This window comes from Diceros bicornis, unplaced genomic scaffold, assembly GCF_020826845.1.
Source record: "Diceros bicornis minor isolate mBicDic1 unplaced genomic scaffold, mDicBic1.mat.cur scaffold_54_ctg1, whole genome shotgun sequence".
NCBI lineage: Eukaryota > Metazoa > Chordata > Mammalia > Perissodactyla > Rhinocerotidae > Diceros > Diceros bicornis.
In genome coordinates, this window is record NW_026691418.1 from 927727 (window position 1) to 946717 (window position 18991).

Consider the following 18991-nt stretch of genomic DNA (forward strand, 5'->3'; position numbering starts at 1 on the left):
CACTCTATATTATCGAATTTAAATATATTTTAGTAGCCAGATTTTAAAAAATGAAAACAAACAGGAGACACTAACTTTAATAGTATATTTTAACCCACTATAGCCAAGATATTATCAATGTGGGTGCAGTCTATACAAAACTTAATAATGAGAGAATTTACATTTTGTTTCTGTGTTTCATAAATCCAGTGTGTACTTCCCACTTACAGTACAATCTCCATTTGTAAGTCGAGTTTTTTCAGACATACATTCTCTGCATTGAGATTTAATGTTCACAATTGTCAAATAGGAGTCACTAGGAGGGGGTTGGATGATAATTTCACTACTGATTTAAGCTCTAAGGGAGCTATGAACACCAACTGGTCAATGGGTTAATCAAATGAATAGTCATATAATATAGAAGAATGGTATGATTTGGGATTTAGAAAAAGACAGGGGACTGTGTGTCCTGACAGGGAGCACCAAGGAATTTGTTGTTGAGAGAGACAAGGACAAAAAGAGAATGAAGTCATACACATAAATGTCTAACAACATGGGGGAGAAGAAATGACCTGCTGTAGTCCTGAGTTTTGACCTCGTAGTTTCCTTTCTTGACCCAAATCTCTTTGATGATGTCCCAGGACAAAGGTCAGATTAACCCTCACAGGGAGAGAGGGAGGGTAGAAGTACAAGGCATCTGACATAATTGTCCTGGGAAGGTAGGCTTCATTTATAACTCTGATCCACTTTCAAAATTTATTTTTATAGGGTAAGAGGAGAAGAAGTATGATGGTCAAATCATCACAGAGGAAGTTAAATGATTGTGGAAATCAATCTAAACCAAAGCCTGGTTTGAGCATATCCATCCCTTTGAGGATGTCCAGTTACATATTCAAGAGGACAGTTACTAGAATCACATCCTATCCTGGTAATGAGGTCAGATGCCAGCAAAGGGAGGAAACCTTGGAGCAGCCCCAACAACTCTGCTGGCAGAAGAGACTGCAAGGTCTCCAGGCCTGCAGAGTGCAGGAGAACTGTTAAGTGCTTTGGAACTTGCCAAAGCCCTGCTGAATCTTGCACCTAGTTTCACAGGTGTATCCCTGCCAGGTGAGCTCGCAGGTGGTCTGAACTCCAGTCCCATGCCCACCCCTGCCTGGTCTTCAGATTGGGCAGAGATGATGCCAGGAGCTGGTCTGTACATCCCACAGCTCCTTTGCAAACGTCTTCTGGTGACTGAGGAAGATATCAGGACACATGAAGGGAAAGTGCAGACGGCAAGAGACAGACTGGCGGTAGCACTGATGCAGACACACTCGCTAGCGAGGCAGGGAGAGTGAGGGGCCAAGGACGACATCCCGACAAACACGATGAAGAAAACAGACGACGGCGCAGATGACATGGAGCTCACACTACATTAATGCCGCTGCAGGGGTCCTGATGATTACTTTCTTTGAGCTCTTGAAACTTTAATATATACCAATAATTTCCTTTTCTTTGACAACTTTGCATGACAGAGAAGATACAGACAGTGATCCTTCTGAGGTGGGAGATTGGGTTTCAGGTGAGGAGAGAAAGGAGATCTTTCCTTCTCATTTTGTTCTCTCATTTTACCTACTGAGCGTTATCTATTTGTATTTTAAGACGAAGAGTTATCACAGTCAGGGGATTCTTTAGAGTTTTGCCCTCACAGTCACAGAGAAAACATACCTAGTCAAAATGGATTGTCCTTTTTGTGTAATATTCCAATAGATTCCAACATAATATTTCACGAAAGAGCTGTTATATCTGTCTTCTCAAAAAAGACACCTACTTCTGGGTCTCTATTTTTCTGGTATTTGTTGCATGTTGAATCACAGTTGCATATAATGAAATACTGGATTGTCCCTTTTTTTAGATTCATATGTGTTGGAAATTTGATTCATGAAAATTGATATGCCATTGTGGTATCCTCTTGTCAGGAGAACGACTGTTTTCAGCATCACAAGTCTCTCAATAAGCCAGTGTGTTGGGATTTGTCTATTTTCCTGATCGAGTATGTTGCACTCTTCAAATCCTCTTTATCATTACTTACTTTTGTCCCACAGATTTATCAGTTTCTGAGAGCAATGTGTTAAACAATAATAGAGTATCTTAGTATTTATATCTTCCCTAAAAAATGAGTTATTTTTTAGCTAAATCTTCTCTCCTCTATTCTTCCATGTGGTAATCATCTGGAATTTTGGTTCAAATGTGTTTTTCATGTCTTGTTTTAAAAGTAATACTAAATTAGACAGACGTTTTTTCCTTTCCTCATGACTCCTGTTATGTTTTCCTGGGTTCACATTTGTTCTTCCTGATGTACATTCTTTACAGCTTCTTTCACTGCGGGCCTCTGGGAGGTCAACTTGTAGTCTGTTTGTAGGTCAGATAAGTCTTTCTTTTTTTGACACAAAGTTTGAATAGGTGTTTAATTTAGCTTTGTAGTAATTTTTTTCCTTCTTTGTCAAGTTGTTTAATATTTCTGATCCTCCACATCTTTAGGTTAAAATGGGAATAAATCCCTAAAATTGCGACTATAACTGAGATAATACATGCAGAGCTTTCCAGTCATGTTGCTTAGAAGAAATTATTCAATAATGATAACTATTATCAATCATTATAATGATATTATAATAATTAATATATAATAATATATTAATGTAGAATAATGATTATATATTAATTTATAATTATAATGTACACTATATAATGTATAATGTATGCAATGTATAATAATAATATATTAATATTATTAATCATTAGAATCTTCATAGTGTACATTCTCGGAGAATCACTGCTTCAGATTGAGAATGTGAAGCTCATACACAAAAAGTCTGAGAGAGTGCCATGACTGTGACTTTAATTCTCAGCCCTTGGGTATCTTCAGCTGTGGTCGTCTGCACAGTGTGTACAGATAATGTAATCTGTTCCAACAGACCCACTGCAGAAGAGTGCAGCCTGCTTCATGCCTGGGATGCTCTGGGCTGCTTGTTGGGGAGCCTCTTCTGTGAGGCTAGTTGGACTCTGTACAGAGAAAGATGAAAAAATACTCTTTCTTTTACCTCAGATTTCTCCCACCGAGTATTATTCACTTTTACATCCAGAGTAGACACTCTCTTCCCAGAGCCTTGGTGTTTCTCTGGGATTCAGGCTTCCCAGACACCTAGTCATTTCAGCTCCCAAGGTCCAAGGGTACTGCAGAATCATGTCTCACCCACTCCTCCCGTCTTGGCCTGTTTCCCGTTACGGAGGACCCATGAATGGGGAGAGGAGCGATTAAGGGAGATTGATCTGGAAGTCCTGGTGAATCTGAGCTTCAGAGAATGAAGCAGAAAAGGGGAACCTGATACTGCCAGGCCTTCAGAGGGGGAGGAATCGAGAGGGGTGTGATGGCTGCACAGAGTGAAGGGAAGGGATGTTCCAAAGTTTCCTAAGAAGGGAAGACTTTCACTGAAGTGGGGATTAGATTTTACATGATGGCAACGTCTGTGCTGCTTTCACCAATTCTGGTGTCCCTGAGGGATGAACTGGTGTGACACCACAGGACAGAAGTTGCAATCACTTTCAGGACTTAAGGAAGGTGAAACCTTTCAGCTTAGTCCCCTGTGAGCCAGTCAGGGGCCAAGTCTAGAGAGGCTCAGAACATGCATCCATCCAGTGTGGTTTCGTTCTGTTCCAGTCAAGCTCCTCTGGACCCCTGCTTGGCAAAAGGGACCTCAGATCTAGTCAGATCTAGTCATCACAGCTTCCGTAGGTCACCATGAGACAGGTAATAGCCCAGTCGTCGTCACTGGACCTCATAGTTGCTCTCCTTCTTCCGTCAGCAGACAGTGACTTGTGAGGTGAGGAGAGCACATCATAATGGTCCAGTCAGCTGCCCAGTATGGGAGACTCCAGGGGAAGGAGATGCCAAAGCCACAGAGAACCAATGCCTCCTGTGTCTCCCTCTTCCTTTTGTCCACTTAATTTTCACCCTCAGTCCTTCTTTTCCTTCCCTTTTCCCTCGTTCGGCTCTCTCTCTCTCTTTCCCCTACATGTTCTAGCTTAATTGAGGTAGTCACGACATACAGAAAACTGCATATATTTAAAGTGAAAAATTTGATACATTTTGATTATAACTTATTGAACCATCACCACAAATAAAGAAAATGAACGCTATCTTCCCCAAATTTCCTCATGCTCATTTTAATTCCTCCTTCCCTGCCATTTGCAAACACATTCTCATTCCCAGGCAACGAGTGATCTGGTATATGTCCCTATAGATTTTCCTGTATTTGACAAAAATGTTTATAAATGGGATCATATACTATGTACTCATTTTTTACTGGCTTCTTTCACTCAGCATAATTATTTTGACATTTATGCTTGTCATTGCATGTCCTATGAATTCATTCCTATCCCAACCCTTCCCTGGCAGCACTGTGCACACGCCAGAGCACTTCCCATGTTGGTGTGAGAGCCAATAGTAATACTGCATCCCCAAAAGTAGGAATGCGCCTTGGTGCAAATCTGGGAGGGGTTGGCGGCAGCCCTGGACCTGCAAATGAATGCTTTCCTGGATGGTTGGAAAGCGCACCATGTCACTGTAGTTCCAATGATTGGCCAATGCTCAGAACCCATGAAGAAGCCCCACCCACCAAACACAGAGACTGGCATGAGCATAAGAAAAAGCAGCAGCAGATATATGAGCACATATCTGTTTTCACAGGTGGCACAAATACCCATAGTAGTTCTGAGGTCTCACAACTGTGTACGTGCCTCCATGTGGCGGCAGCTCTGATCCCAGTGGGAATGCTTTCCCAGCGAGTGGAACACCCACTGTACCCACGCAACTTCCAGCATATGGGGTGGGATCAGAAACACAGCTCATGTTTTCCCCACAGCGGTAGCAGGTGGAATCTGCGTCTTGATACTACCACAAGTACACAGGCAAAAGTTTAGTTCATCAAACAGCATAAGAAACTACAGTAACAATTCAGAGCAGAAGGAAATGACAAATCTCCAGAAACGAAACTTGTAGTCACAGAAATTTATAATATAAATGACAGAATTCAAAATAACTTTCATAAAGAAACTCATCAAATTACAAGAGTGTTCAAACAGTTCAATGAATTCAAGAGTAAAATTAATGAGGAAAAGGAACACTTCATCAAAGAGACTGAAACTATTTAAAAAAACAAGCAGAAATTCTGGATATGAATAACATAATTAAAAAGATAAAAAATAATCTAGAATCCTTAAAAAATAGAGCTGATATTATGGATGCAAGAATTAGTGATTTAGAGGATCGAAAAATAGAAATACTTACAGTGGACCAGGAGAGAGAACTCTAATTTTTTAAAAAGGTAGGAATTCTTGTAGAAATATATGACTCAATTATAAAAGCAACATAAGAATTATACGTATTCCAGAGGGAGAAAAGAGAGAGAAAAGAGCAGAGAGCTTGCTCAAAGAAATAATAGCTGAGAACTTCCAAAACCTGGGAAGAACCGGACTTACAAGAACATGAAGCCAACAGAATGTCTAATAACATCAATGCTAAAAGACCTTCACCAAGGCATATAATAGTAAAATTGGTAAAAGCCAATGACAAAGAAAAAATATTAAGGGAAGCAAGACAGAAGACAATAACCTACAAAGGAACCCCTATCAGGCTTTCAGCATATTTATTGGCAGAAACTTTACAGGCAAGGAAAGAATGGAATGATATATTACAAATACTGTATCAGCCAAGAATACGCTATCCAGTGAAATGATCCTTATGATACAATGAAGAAATAGAAGTTTTCCCAGATAAACAAAGTCTGAGGGAGTTCAACACCACTAGATCTCCCATACAAGCAATGATCAAGAACGTCCTCATACTAGAAATAAACAGATGGCAAATGTATACAAAGCTTTGAGCAAAAAGATAAATAGACAGACAAAATCAGAAAGCTACAGCTTTGTTTCACAACAGGGTAGCAAATAATTAATTATAACTTAAAAGAAGAAGGGAAGGAAAGCATCAAAAGTAACTATAAACACTTCAACTTAGTCACAAACACACAACACAAAAATGAATAACTTGTGACAACAATAACTCAGAAGGAGAAGAGGAAAGGAATGGAACCTGCTTAGACCAATGGAGATAAGAGCCTATCAGAAGATGGACTATCTCATCTATGAGATCTTCATACAAACCTCACAGTAACCAGCAAAGAAAAAGTCAGAACACAGCCATAGATCATAAAAAAAGAGAAAACCTCCACAGAAAACCCCCAAAGTGAAATGGTAGTCAGAATCACAAAGGAAGAGAAACAATGGAAATATAGATTAGGTGGGATTAAGCCCTCATGTATCAATAATCACTTTAAATGTAAATCGATTGAATTCTCCAATCAACAGACACAGAGTGGTGGGGTGGATTAGAAAACAAGACCCAACAATATGCTGCCTCCAGGAAACACATCTCAGCTCTAAAAACAGACAGGCTCAGAATGAAGGGATGGGAGACAACACTCCAAGCAAATGGCACATAAAAGAAAGTATGTGTAGCCATACTAATATCAGACAAAGCAGACTTCAAGATAAAAAAGACTATTAGAGACAAAGAGGGTCGGTATATAATGATAAAGGGGACTTTCCAGCAAGAGGACATAAAACTTATAAAGATGTATGCACCTAACACAGCAGCACAAAAGAATATAAAGCAACTATTAATAGACACACAGGGAGAAATTAACAGCAACACAATAATAGCAGGGTACCTGAACTCCCCACTTATATCCATGGATAGATCATGCAGAGAAAGGCAACAAGTCAATAGTGGAATTAAATGAAACATATGATCAGATGAACTTAATCGATATACATAGAGCATACCCTCCCAAAGCAGCAGAATACACATTCTTCTTAAGTGCACATGGGACCTTCTCAAAGATAGACCATATGTTGTGAAACAAGGCAAGCCTGAATAAATTTAAGATTGAAATCATAACAAGCTTCTTTTCTGACCACGATGTTATGACACTTGAAATCAACTACAAGAAAAAAGATAGGGAAGTCACAAATATCTGGAGACTAAAGAACACACGACTGAAGAACCATTGGATCAATGAACAAATCAAAGGAGAAAACAAAAAAATACCTGAAGACAAAGAAAAATGAAAAGACAACAAAACAACTCTTATGGGATGCAGCAAAAGCAGTTCTAAAAAGGAAATTCATAGCAATACAAGCACAGGTCAACAAACAAGAAAAATACCAAATAAGTAACCTTAAACTACACCTAATAGAACCAGAAAATGAAGAATAAATGAAGCCCAAAGTCAGCAGAATGAGGGAAATAATAAAAATTAGAGCAGAAATAAATGAAATAGAGACTAGTACAACAGTAGAAAGGATCAATGAAACAAAGAGCTGGTTCTTTGAGAAGACTGAAACAACATTGACAGACCCTTAACCAGACTCACTAAGAAAAAAAGAGAGAAGGCTCGAAGACATAAAATTAGAAATGAAAGAGGAGAAATTACAACAGATACCACAGAAATCCAAAGGACAATAAGAGAATACACTGAACAACTTACATACCACCAAAGTGGATAACCTAAAAGAAATAGATAAATTCTTAGATTCACACAACATCCCAAAACTGAATCAAGAAGAAATATAGAAAATGAACAGACCAATCACAAGTAAAGAGAATGAAATGGTCATCAAAAACCTCCCAAATAACAAAAGTCCAGGACCAGATGTCTTCTCTGGAGAATTCTACCAAATATTCAAACAAGATTTAATACCTATGCTTCTCAAACTATTCCGAACAGTTGAAGAAGATGGAACACTTCCTAATTCATTCTATGAGGCCAACATCACCATGACAGCAAAAGCAGGCAAGGATAGCACAAAGAAGGAATATTACAGGTCAATATCGCTGATGAACACAGATGCAAAAATCCTCAGCTAAATATCAACAAATCGAACACAGCAATATATTAAAAGGATCATATACCATGATCAAGTGGAATTTATACCAGGGATACAGGGATGGTTCAACATCTGCAAATCAATCAAGGTGATACACCACATTAACAAAATGAGGAATAAAAATCATATGATCCTATCCACAGATGTAAAGAAAGGATTTGACAAGATCCAACATCCATTTATGATTAAACTCTCAACAAAATGGGTATAGAAGGAACGTACCTCAACAGAATAAAGGCCATATATCACAAACCCACAGCCAACATCATACTTAATGGTGAAAAACTTAAAGCCATTCCTCTGAGAACAGGAAGAAGACAAAGGTGCCCACTCTCGCCACTCGCATTCAACATAGTACTGGAGGTTTTGGACGGAGCAATTAGGCTGGAAAAATAAATAAAAGAAATCCAAATTGGAAAGGATGAAATGAAACTCTTGCTGTTTGCAGATGACATGATTGTAAATATAGAAAACCCTAAAGAATCCATCAGAAAACTATTAGAAATAATCAACAACTACAGCAATGTTGCAGTGTACAAAATCAACTTACAAAAATCAGTTGCATTTCTATACTCTAATAATGAACTAACAGAAAGAGAACTCAAGAATACGATCCCATTTACAATTGCAACAAAAAGAAAAAAGTGTCTAGGGATAAATTTAACCGAAGAGGTTAAAGACCTATACAATGAAAACTATAAGACATGATTGAAAGAAATCAGTGATGACCTGAAGTAATGGGAAGATATTCCATGCACATGGATTGGAAGAATAAACACAGTTAACATGTCCATATTACCTAAAGTAATCTACAGATTCAATGCAATCCCAATCAGAATCCCAATGACATTCTTCATAGAAATAGAACACAGAATCCTAAAATGCATATGGAATAACAAAAGACCTTGAACAGACAAAGCAATCCTGAGAAGAAAGAACAAAGCAGAAGGCATCACAATCCTAACTTGAAAATATATTACATAGCTATAGTAATCAAAATGGCATGGTTTTTGGCACAAAAGCAGACTCATAGATCAATGAAACAGAACTGAAAGCCCAGAAAGAAAACCACACTTTTGTGGAGAGTTAATCTCTCACAAAGGAGCCAAGATCATACAATAAAGAAAGGAATGTCTCTTCAATAAATGCTGTTGGGAAAACTGGACAGCCACATGCAAAAGAGTGAAAGTAGATCATTATCTTCCACCGTACAGAAAAATTAACTAGAAATGGATAAATGACTTGACTCTAACACTTGAAACCATAAAACTCCTAGAAGAAAATATACACAGTACAGTTTTTGACATCAGTCTTAGTAGCATCTTTTACAATACCATGTCTACTCAGGCAAGGGAAAGAAAAGAAAAAATATACAAATGGGACTACATGAGACTAAAAGGCTTCTGCAAGGCAAAGGAAACGATGAACAAAACAAAAAGCCAGTGCCGGCCCCGTGGCTTAGTGGTTAAGTGCACGCGAACCGGTACTGTCTGCCCAGGTTCGGATCCCAGATGCGCACAGACACACCGCTTGTTCAGCCATGCTGTCTCTGCGTCCCACATACAGCAACTAGAAGGATGTGTAACTATGACATACAACTATCAACTGGAACTTTGGAGGGAAAAAAAAAAAGAGGAGGATTGGCAATTGATGTTAGCTCAGAGCCGGTCTTCCTCAGAAAAAAAGAGGAGGATTAGCACAGATGTTAGCTCAGGGCTGATCTTCCTCACAAAAAAAAACAAAACGAAAAGACAGCCCACTAACTGGGAGAAAATATTTGCAAATCATATATCTGAAAAGGGGTTAATATTCAAAAAATATAAACAACTCATACAACCCAACAACAAAAAAACAGATAATCCAATCTAAAAATGGGCAGAGGATATGAACAGACATTTTTCCAAAGAAGATATACAGAAGGCCAACAGACACATGAAAAGATGTATATCATCACTAATTATTAGAGATATTCAAATCAAAACTACAATGAGAGATAACCTTACACTTGTCAGAATGGCTATAAATCCCAAGACAAAAAAGAACAAATGTTGGAGAGGATAAGGAGAAAAGCGCACCCTCACACACTGCTGGTGGGAATGCAAACTGGTGCAACAACCAGGGAAAACAGTATGGAGATTTCTCAAAAAATTAAAAATAGAAATACCGTACCTTCCAGCTATCCCACTACTGGGTATTTATCCAAAGAAATTGAAATCAACAATTCAAAGAGATTTATGCACCCCTGTGTTCACTGCGGCATTATTCACAATAGCCAAGACATCTAAGCAATCGAAGTGCCCTGCTACAGACGAACAGATAAAGAAAATGTAGTATGTATTATATACAATGGAATACTACTCAGCCAGAAAAAAAGAGAAGATTGTCCTGTTTGCAACAACCTGGATGGACCTTGAGGGTATGATGATAAACGAAATAAGCCAGACAAAGACAAATAGCATCATTTCACTCATACGTAGAAGATAAACATACACAGGGATAAAGAGAACAGATTAGTGGTTACCAGAGGGGAAGGGGGCTGGGTGTTGAGTGAAAGAGTTAAAGGTGATAGATAAAAGTTAGACTACCGCTGGTAAGCACGATGCAGTCTATACAGAAATTCTCAAAGAATAATGAACACACGAAATTACACAATGTTAAAACCCTTTATAATTTCAATAGTATAATTGAAAAAGAAAAAAAATAATTCATTCCTCTTTATGGTTGAATAGTATCTCACTTTGAGGATAAACCACACTTTGTGTATCCGTTCACCAGTAGATGGACATTTGGGTTGTTTTCCATTTTTATCTACTATAAATAGGTTGTTATCAACATGTGTGTACAAGTCTGTGTATAGACATATGTGTTTATTTCCCTTGGATGGATTCCTAGGAGAGGAATGGCTGGGTAGACCTATGTAATTTTTAAAGACGGATCCAAGCTATTTTTCACCAGCACTCGATGAGAGTTTCAGTGACTTGACATCTTCAACAACACTTGTTATAGTCAGTCTTGTTAATTTTAGCCATTCTCAAGTGTGGTGGAATCTCATGATGACTGTCCCTTACATTTCCCCAATGACTCATGTGGTGAAGGAGAAGGCAAACCACGCACAGATTGGGAGAAAACATCTGCAAAACATATCCCTAGAAAAGGACATGTATTTATAATATATAAAGAGCTCTTACAACCCGATATTAAGAAGACAAGCAACACATCATGGCTTACCAGGACACAGCAGATCAGGTTTGTGATGAGCACCAGGAGTTCCGCCAAGCAGATGAGGATGAAAGCCCAGAAGGGGAGGTCTGGGGAGACATGTGGTGGGATGAGTCACGTCCTGTCATCGCCCCAGGGCTCCTGGTGAACCCACTGTGCCTCAACCCTCCTTGACAAGGGTTGGCCAACTTTCCTCATCATCCAAGACCCTGTGCACATGGTTCTCTTCGATGAGGCACAGCATCAAGATACACTCCCCTTAGCATGGGATGAGGCTTCCTGCAGCTTTACCTGGCTTCTCAGTCAAGGCATCATCTCTGTTGGGAGAATATTCTGGAAGTGAATGAAATGGAGAATGCATGTGAGTGTGTTTCACTCTTTTTAATAAAATTTTTAGACACAGAAAAATAAAGGGAACAGTCTCATAAACATCCATCATCTAGATTTAACAATGTATATTCCAACTAATTAAAACAATATTGCATCAATGTATAAATTATTAACACTTGCCACCCTTGATTCATCCCATGTTTTCAATGAAATATTAAAGTCAAGTAGACATCATCATGTTTCACATCATTTTAGTTTACATCTCTAAAAAGTGAACACACTTTGCTACAAAATCCAAGACCATTATCACAGAACAAAAGTGTAATAAATTAAACCAAATTCATACCTCTGGGCACAGAGGACTGAATTTGGGATGGACTTTCTTATGACAGCCTGGGGCAGAATGGGTCATCACAGTTGGCAAGCCTACGGGATCTCTCTAAATTTGTAAAATCCAACTCAAAAGTGTTCTTCCGTGCCTAGAAACACATCATCCCCTTCTCCTTTATCTATTTGCTTAATATTCATTTTCTAGGATTAACCTACAATGAAATTTCCTGCAGGAAGTCTTCTCTGTTTTCCGCCTGCAAGTATGAGTTTGTTCACATCAAATAATTGATAAGTTTCAATTCTCTATTCCTGTTATTCCCTGCTACAAGATAAACTCCAGGAGGGTAGGACACACAGCACCCAGTGGGCATGGGGGGAGGGGTGCAGGTCCCCCTACTTGTAGCTCACAGACCTTGGGGCAAGGGAGACCTGACTTCAAATCCTGGCTCTGCCGCTAACTCACTGTGTGACCCTAGGCACAATACTCCCCTTTCTGAGCTTCAGTTTAACCTTGTGAGAAATGGACAAGGCAGCTAGGACATCACCTCTGGACACTAAGAGAACCCAGACACACAGGGAAAGTGAAGGGTTGAAACAATCGTGTAACAGATGTAAGTCAGGCAGAGGAATGACGCGGCCTTCAGGACAAAGAGATACGGGAGAGGGGAGACTCCACATGTTCCTGGGTGTCTCTCGGCAGTGCGGTGTACTCTGAGGATGTGGGCTCCAGGTTGCTGAGGTTCCCGACGATGATGCGGAAATGTAGCTGGTGCTCTCTGTGGATGGATAAACTCTGGGCTGCAGAGCCTAGAGACACCGAGAGGAAGAGCAGACAGGTGGAGACTCTCCGCTACCAGCACAGAGGCATGGTGGCCCACGGTATTAGGGTGGTGGGTGCAGACGGCGTCACACTGGTGGCTGCCCCATCCTTCTCAGGCCTGGGGAGAGAGGGATGTGGGGACTCTAGAGAGAGGTCCTGAAACCTCTGGGGGTGGGGGCCAGAACTGGAAGGAGGAAATGGGAGGATAGTGGGGAGACAAGGAGGGGTGGTCACAAAAGTGGTCATAAGGGGCAAATGCTCAGGGGAGGGTCGCATCTGAGGGAGACCAGTTTGCAACTCGAGTAGAGTGGGCCCAGTCTGCTCTTCTGAACAAGGATCCAGCTGGGGAGGAAGGAGGAGGAGGATGAGCAGGAGGGACAGGGGTTGGGGGAAGGGCTGGGTGGGATTTAACCCACCAGGAGCTGCTGGGACCAGGGCCTCACCAGGCTCTGCAGGACACTCTCAGTGGAGTTGAACGTGGCTGAGCTGTTGCTCCTGTCTGTTGAATACCGGAGGGTGGAGATGGTGACGTTGACTCTGAGGGTCTTCAGGTTGTGCCCCAAAGCTGCAAGATGAGATGGAGAGCGATGGCCATCACTGAGAACTGGCCTGAGACCAGACCAGAGTCCTGCACTCATTATAATCTGTCGTCTTCTGTCCCACTGACACCACCATCCACTAATGTGGTCACCCAATTCAGAACCAGCATATCTGCTCAGCTCCTCCTTCCTCCCAGTAACAACAATTCCAGTTGCACACTGGTCCTCACATACACTCCATCCCTGTCACAGCTCAGGTCTTAACTTCCTTCAGCTGGACCAACACCCCAGCAGGCTCACTGGATGCTCTATCTAAAGGATGTTCTACATGGACCACTAGAAGAACTTTCTGAAATGAATACCTCACTAAGGCCACCACTGCTCTAGTACCACCCCTGGCTCCCTATGGCCTTCAGTGTTTAGTTCAACCTTCTTGACCTGGGACTGAAGGCTCTACTCAATCTGGCTCCTGCTGAACTTTCAGTATCATTTTATCCATCTACTGCGGGTTAAACTTCATGCTTCACGCAAACCAAATTCGTTTCAATTCTCCCCTTACTGCATGTTGTTTCTGTCTGGAGCCTTTGCTCATGGAATCCACTCTGCCAGGAAAACCCTTCATCCTCTATTTACCAGGGTCCCTCCTACACATTCTTAAAGACTCTATTCTGGTGAAACTTACTCTAGCAAGCTATTCCCCTCCAAATTATGCCAGGTGCCTCTCCTCGAAACATCCCACATTGTATTATAATGGTGTGTTAATTTCAAAACACTAGGGGCTCTCTGAGGGCTGGCCTTAGACTGAATCGTTGGTATAATCTTTGTGATCAGAATGATTGCCCTAAAACCAGAATTTCACACCCTGGCTTCCCAGCTCCTGGATCACAACTGGCTGGTGGCGGAGTGGGGCTGGAGAACTTCTCTTGGGAAGGAAAAGGGGCCCCCGATACCTGTGGTGGCTTCTGGTAGCACAGGTGATGATCAAGTATGCAGGGACGTGGTGGCTGGCTCGGGAGCTGTGGCGAGGGCTCTCTTCAGGGAGGGATAGAGTGGGAGGAGCCCCCAGGTTCACACGGGCTCCAGCAGTGGCTGTCCCAGGACCACCATTCACAGATGAAGCATAAATGAGAGTGACGGGACGGGTGACCGTGTGAGTAGAGGGATGAGCAAGCCTGTGGTTGAGAGGAGCCCAAGAGATAGAGATAGGTGAACAAAAGAGACTGAACACAGAGGAGAGACAGATGGATGGGCAGAAAACTGGACAGATGGATGGGATACGTGGAAAAGGAGGAACAAGGGCGGCGCTTTAGCAGAATTAAAGTGAAAATCACATGGGGTCAGAATGTGGTGGAGAACATGTCTCTGTCTAAGGCTTTCTCACCCTGGGCTGGGACACTCCACCAGAACCCAGGAGGGAGAGAAGGGATGAATTATTGCCCTTCCAGGTCCTTCCCTCACCAAGGACAGAAGGTGTAGGAGAACATGTGCTCCTCAACCCCAAATGCGGACGGGACCCAGGAGATAAGGGCCAGAAATACTCACTGGTTGTAGTCGGGGCCACGGCTCCATAGGTGTAACCTGTGGCAAGAAGGCGAGAGGAGCTGAGCAAGAGTTGGGGTGATCATAAAGGATTAAGGAGAGGGAGGATGTAGGGACCTTTGTGTGAAAAGCAGAGGGGAAAGCAGAGGGGAAGAGGGGAGGGGTGTTCAGGAGGGAGGCAACGAGATGGAAGGTGGCTGGACCCAGTGATCACACAGTGATGACATGACTGAACCCAGACTGGGAAGATAGAGAGATGGATCACAGCTCACTGCAGAGCAAAGGAGGCAACACCGAACTCCGACTGGGAGAGACAGCATGGCTGTAGCACAGCCCCTCACCACTGACGTAGAGGCTGTCCCCGTCCAGGGTGAAGGAACCCAGGTGGGAGAAGCCCTGTGTCTCATGGCTCAACTCCCAGTAGAGTCACTCTCTGTCCAGCCCCGGACCTGCGCGTGTCAGAGTGGAAGGAGCAGATGATGTCCACCGCAGTGGCCGCCCCACCCTTCTCAAGTCTGTGGGAGTAAGCTCATGGGGATGTGGAATACTGAGCAGGGGTCCTTCTGGGTGTGGAAGGCGAGAGAGGGGAAGGGAGGAGGCTGAGGGAGATACTGAAGGGGCTGCTCTGATGCCTGCAGGGGCTCTCCTAGGTGTCTCCCCTGTGAGACAACCCCCTCACAAGTAAGGCCTGACCTCCTTTAGGATGTGGAGGGGGGCATGTGAGTGGCAAAGAGGGGTGAATACACAGACCTGGGCGAGGGGACACCTGCAGGTCTGCACGGAGAGCAACAAGGAGCACAGTCAGTGCCCTGTGTCATCTGACACATGCAGGCAAGAAAGTACCGTTACGTTCACTCGGTACTACACTCTAAGGTCTTTTCTTTCTACTTATTTCCTACTCCACAGCCCTCAGACAGGCGTAGGGAAGAATCATCTTATTCCTAATCTTATTCCCAGCACCTCCCATCATGCCTCTTAAGTCTTCATTCTTAACCATGAAGTCCATTTTAACCCCGGTGTTTAGACCAAACGTTAATTACATCATCCTTCTACTCGCATCTCTCCAGAGTCTTCCCACTGGTCTTAGAACAGAGTCCCAAGTCACCCCTGATCTGGTCCAGCCTGTTTCCCCCTCACCGATGTGGCTCACACCCCTCCCCCTGTGTTGACTCGTCTCAGCCATCCCTCTTCTCAGTTCATGGACACACCAGGCTCTCTGCTTCGAGGTGTCCTCATGCGGGTCCCTCTGCCTGAAACGCTCTCTTGAACACACTCACACACCCTCATCCAGTCTAACACTCCAACTAGCTAAATCCAGTTCCAACTCTAGCTAAATATCAGTCCTTCTCAAGAGGACTTCCCTGGCCCCTCAGGTTGATTCCCCTTGTGACAAACTCCCACATCACTCTCATCATTAACTGTCTAAAATCTAAATTCCCAAATACAATATAAATTCCATGGAGGTGGGACAAGTTCTCTCTGGTTCTGCAGGTCCCCATGCATGTGGCCCAGGGTCTGGCTCATGAGATGAGGAACCATCCCGGTTTGTCTAGGACTGCCCTGGTTTGAACGCTAAACGTCCAGTGTCCTGGAAAACCCCTCTTTCCTGAATAAACGAGGATGGTTGGTCACCATAAATTATACACTCAGAGACTATCTATTGCATGACAAGCACACGTTCCCCTCAAGAATGTCACAAGAAAGTTAGAATGAAAAAGGCACACACACACAGAATTAGTAGAAGCCAACATCTAAATACAAAATTACTTAACAAGATTCTCTGCAACGTGAATCACCAGATCGTTATTTTAGAAAAGTTTCAAGAAACAAAGATAATTTCCGTTTAGAAGGCAAGGTAGTGAGGACAGTCTTTTTGGAGACTAGTGCCCTTCCCTTCAATCTACAGTGTTGCTTACTATTCCTCTAAATGATTTGAAATGTCATAAAGAAAAAAATGGTCAAAATAAATCTGGCTACTGGCAAATTCACTTTTAAATTTGTTATAAATACAAAGAAGTTCCAATCATCTTTTTCCCTGAATGTTCCTCTATTTCAAATTTTTGTGTAGCATTTATAGGACTTTAGAAGTCAAAATGAATGGTTCTAAGGAATGTTGCTGAGTATCCCTGGTAATACTTAATGGGATGTCTTCTAATACTACATACACATGCAAAACATTTCTGTATTTATAATATATATTAATCCTGACTTTTGAGTATTATGCAATGCAACTAAATCTATATTTTCTACTATAATACACATTTGCAGTTATTTAAGTTTGTTTCATATGTTCCTATTTGCATATAACCATATTTACTGAAATATTTACCACACAGAACCACACAGTTTACCATCTTTCCCTTGAATACAATCCATCAAACATCAATAATTTTTCTCAAGATACCCTCACTCTCAGTGACTCCATGTGGTGACAAACCGAGCCCAGGAAACTCCAGTGACAGGTCTTCTGCACAGCGGAGGCTGCCGGAACCTCTTGGTACCTGGTCCATAGGGTACTCACCTGGTCACACAGAAATCCATGGATCAGCGTAGACAGGTGGACCCTGAGACTGATTTCACCTCAAACTTGAGCTCCACGGATGCTTTTCGTGTCTGAGGGGGGAAAAAAAGGGCAAACAAACTTTTGAGGCCTTTTATAGGGTGTTGGATGGAAAGGCCACCCCATTCACTCTTCTTTTTTTGTATTTACTGATTTAACTGTAACTGTAGGCTGTGACTGGATTTTCCCAATTCCTATCCAACCACCTGCTCCCCAAGATGGGAGAAAGCAGCTTCGTGCTGTGTGCACTTGAGTTGCTCAACTCACTTGGCTGGACAGAGACTTTTTGGTGACTCTGGACCCTTTAAACAAGCTTGTGATTTAGGGACCCTGTTAGTGACTCGCTGACTTGTCAACAATTTTCACACTTCATTCAGGGCTCAGGAGATTTACAGGCCCTGGAGCAGGTCTTTCAACCTTGGCACCACAGACATTTGGGGCCGGATAAATCTCTGTCGGGCTGTCCTGGGCCATGGAGGATGCTGAGCAGCATTCCTGCCTCCCCCTCTAGAAGCCAGGAGCGCCCCCATTTGTAACAACCCAAACACTGCCTGCAGACGCGGATAAGCCCCCTGGGGACAAAATCACACGGAGGATGGTGACGGGGACTCTGAGGAGGGGAAGGCGGCGCCCGGAGCATGGAGGAACAGCAGCCTCGGGGGCCCTGAGAGAACAGCCCGGGGGAAACGGGGCTGCGGGGGGACGGAGGGACGCTGGTCCCTGACGGGGCTTCCTGCAGCCCGGGCCCCTCCCTGGACCCCTACCCCAGCCGGGACCGCCCACCGCTCACTGCACCCCCGCCCCTGAGACCGAACGTCCAAAAGAATCTGATCTATGCCTAGAAGACGGAACACACCGCGAAGCCCCCCGCTCGATCCACTGCGCCACCCACGCTTCCACTTCTGGTCTCAGGGGAGCATTCGGGGAGGACGGAAGTTCGGGGAGGAGAGACGTTTGTGGACTCCGGGTTGAGGCGGCGTGTGGGGCGGGGCGGGGCCACGCACCCCAGCCTCGGGGGAGATGTCTAGTTTCTAGAGTGAGTTAAAGGCCGGGTCGTGGGCTGGGTCAGCACCAGGGACAGGGGCCAGGTCTAGGGGCGGGGCTGTGGGTGGAAACCAGCTCTAGTGACGGGGCTGTGGGTGGGGACAAGGGTGTGGGCGGAGACCAGGATGTGGGCGGAGCCAGGACCGAACGTTGTGGGCGGAGACCAGTTCCAGGGGCGGGAAGAGGCAGGGGTGGGGCTGGAATAAGTCAGGCCAACTTCACAGGGAGAGGAAATGAGCTCCAGGGGCAGGGCTGGAGGTGCGGCTTTCCCTGGAACCCTAGACTGTACAGGTAGCTGGATGTTGAACAGCTTTTCTTCATTCCCTTCCCCACCTTTACACAGACTCATAGAATGATGTGCCCATATTTAAAATTATAAATTTTTTGTGCGGGTTTGCTTTTCTTAACTTCGTTTAAAAATTGGATCATATATTCACATTTCTTTACAATTTGCTGTCCCAAGCCAGTAGATCAGGATATAACGCTATTTTAATTTTAAAAATCTGGGGGGATGGAGGCCACTACGTCGTAGATACATGTATAGGAAAACTTCAAAGAGTGGTGCAAAGTCAGTAAAATAGTCTCACTCTACCACAGTCTCCCAATACTTTTGCACAGAGATAAACATCCTTTTCTCCTCTATCT

At 43.1% G+C, this 18991-nt stretch overlaps 1 long non-coding RNA gene across 1 annotated transcript; it reads right to left on the reverse strand.

The window, feature by feature from the left end:
* Window positions 1-14748: 14748 nt before the first annotated feature.
* Window positions 14749-17292, reverse strand: LOC131403068 (uncharacterized). Its single transcript, XR_009219191.1, has 3 exons — window positions 17264-17292; window positions 15084-15191; window positions 14749-14781 (listed from the first exon to the last, which is right to left on the reverse strand). It is a non-coding gene; the product is annotated as an uncharacterized LOC131403068 (long non-coding RNA).
* Between the last annotated feature and the right edge of the window lie 1699 nt (window positions 17293-18991).